This window comes from Sinocyclocheilus rhinocerous, unplaced genomic scaffold (genome assembly GCF_001515625.1).
Source record: "Sinocyclocheilus rhinocerous isolate Xijiao unplaced genomic scaffold, SAMN03320098_v1.1 scaffold5213, whole genome shotgun sequence".
Taxonomy (NCBI): Eukaryota; Metazoa; Chordata; class Actinopteri; order Cypriniformes; family Cyprinidae; genus Sinocyclocheilus; species Sinocyclocheilus rhinocerous.
In genome coordinates this window covers 133516-136571 of record NW_015631592.1, presented here as the reverse complement: position 1 = coordinate 136571, position 3056 = coordinate 133516, and positions in this window count along the sequence as shown.

Genomic DNA, 3056 nt, shown 5'->3' with positions numbered 1-3056 from the left:
TTCTATATATGTGATTATTTAAAAGCTGCTTGTGATGGGCTTTGGTTCATCATGTGACTTTCTCATCACCACCTGCATTTGGTGGTTATCAGTGTATTACAAAGGTACAAAACAGATTTCAGTACTTCAATAGGTTGGTATATAGACATTACATCAGTTAATGAAATTACAGTATTTAACTGTAAATGTAAGTTAAAACCATAAAATCTAAAATGTTGCTACTGTATTTTTTACAGTAAAATTCCGGCAACCACAGCTGCTGTTTTTTTACCGTAAATTTTACTGATTTTTTTTTTTACAGTGTATTTACGTTGTATGTGATAGCTATGGAGTAGCAATTGGATGATTTCTGTGTATAAATAGTATGCCAAATATGAACAAAAAAATGTGTGCGATTGAAATGCATTTTCATGAGATCGGGTTAGAAATACAGAGTTAGTTCCTTTTTCACGTCTCCCTGCATTTAACATACACATAAAATTACGTAAAAAAACCCTTTTCGGCATTCTCATTCTCTGTGCCATAAATATTTTTTTTTCTTGCTTTTCTGAAAAAACATCCGATATGTGACTCAAAAGTCACAATATCATCCGTTGAACCACAATAATAATAATAATAATTCTCCTCATCCACCACCAATTAGCAGCATCCACCTGGATGATGCGATGGCAGCCATATTGCGCCAGTACGCCCACCACACACCAGCTTATTGGTGGAGAGGAGACAGAGTGATGAAGCCAATCAGAATATGGGGATGATTAGGAAGGAGGCCATGATGATGGACAGAGGCCAATGGGTGAATTTGGCCAGGATGCTGGGGTTGCTCCCCAACTCTTTTTCAAAAGACATCTAAAACTTGACTAGACTAAAAAGAGTATGAACGTGACTAAAACTAATAAAAACTAAAATGACAGTTTCACACAAAGACTAGACTAAAACTAAAATTAAAACAGGCCGCCAAAAACAACACTACGTATAACCAGTATATTCTTACAATGTTCTACCAACAATTTTAACTCCAAATAAAATGTTATTTGAATATTAATTGATCATTTATCTATCAGGATGTGCTTCCAATGCTATAGCAAATTTACAGTTAGGATTTAGAGTTTGTTTGTTTCAATCATGCTTTGGAGTTAAACAATGGCCAATTGATTTGATGATATGAAAATACACTTGAATTTCTTATTTTTAAGTTATTTGTAGCATCTGCTAAATTAACAAATGCAAAGGAATCAGACCCTTTCACACAGTAATCCCAGTCAATTACCACACAACTACATTTAAACTTTAAATTTACCTTTGAAATTTGCATTTAGAAGATGAAAGCATTAAAAACTAAGTCTTTCACTTCTGCCAGTATGGATCAACGGTTTTGACAGCATCATTCTGCACTTCGGCTTCTCATCAGATTTTCTGATCAATCTAATGCTCACTAGAATCTAAAGCGACACTGAAACTCACTAAAGCTGTGGCTGAAAATGATTGCTTCTTCACACAATTACCATGTTATATATGGCGAATGGCACAAATTGTACTATATTAACATGCTTTCAATTGGGATGAGTGGTTTTGCGACAGTGTCACTTGAACCTCCACAGCGTTTAACAATGTGCTCCAGTCCAGAGACACAATATCGCAGAGAGGATTATATATGCAAGATAACACGGACCGCAAAATGCATCCGATCCATTTGAATTCTACAGAACGCTGCATTTTAAAGCGCAAAGGAGATCAAACATTGCAAACAGTTAGAGATCCTCGGCATTATAAACAGTAGTGATGAGATTTTTTTTTTTAAGGGGATGAGCCACTTGATATGTCCTGCCTTAACTTTCAGTGGAAATTACATCAACATATTAACAAATGTTGTGCTCTTCAGTGGGACTTTAACGGTAATTTACCAGTAAATGTTGTATGTGTGAAAGGGGTTATTAAAATAAACAAACAAACAAAAATCAAGTATATTATTCATTGTGTTTCAAAAAAAGAAGAAAAAGTCATACAGGTTTGAGTAAATAAAGACCCCTTTTACATTGATGAGTGAAGCATACCTTTTAAATGTCCTTTTGGTCATAAATATATGCATTAGACCTTCCTTTTGCACAACTTCATACGACGCCTCAGAACATTCCAAGAACATTGTGTCTTTCCTCGAACACTATACAAACGTGGGCTTTAGCAATTCACACTGCAGCTCTGTTGTTCTTTGAAGTGAGAGTGAAATGCTCTCCTAGCATGAGTCTCTTTATCTGAGAGCTGCTGAGCTCAGGTGGACGCTCACTTCAAAGTGCGCTCCTGCTACAGGCAAATTAAAACACGCAGCACAAGCCAAAGTTCTCCAAAACACTCCTCTCTGTGTTCAGCGCGCCCGATAAAAGACCACAGACCGACCTTCTTACATTATTCCACTGTAGACGAAGCAGAAAATAGACAAAGAGGGGGAAATCAAATGGACGAATATGAATAAACACCACAGGCAAAACATCAACAAAACAGAAGATTTGTAAAAGTTTATTTCATTTTATTTTCTTTTTGTTTCATACAATTTTGTAAAACAGCAAAGTTCACATTGTTTCTTCATTCTTTTTTATAAAATAGATGTTTATGCTCCGTAAATAGGACTGATTGCTCCAATATCCAAAGTAAATTTTCAATGTAATGCGATTAATACACATAGAAAGGAATACTTCGTGGTCTTTCATCAGTTAGATATGAAGGCATGTGTGATAAATATGGTCTTCACTCTGTGTTGCTGCAAATGATACAAAGTCATTAATTACAATTAATGTGTCACAGTGTAAATATATGATTTAATCCAATTCAATAATTATTTTGTAATCTACCACCATGTAGTTTCCAACATCCTTAAAGTGCTACACACAAGGTGACAACTCCTCATTGAAAGTAAAGGAATAGTTCACACAAAAACGAATATATTCTGGCATTATTTAATAACCTTAATGTGATTTTTATAATGTTTTGAAAATACTCACATCGCTCATTTCCATTACAAGAAAAGCTGACAATGACCAAGTCTGTCAAAAAAAAAATAA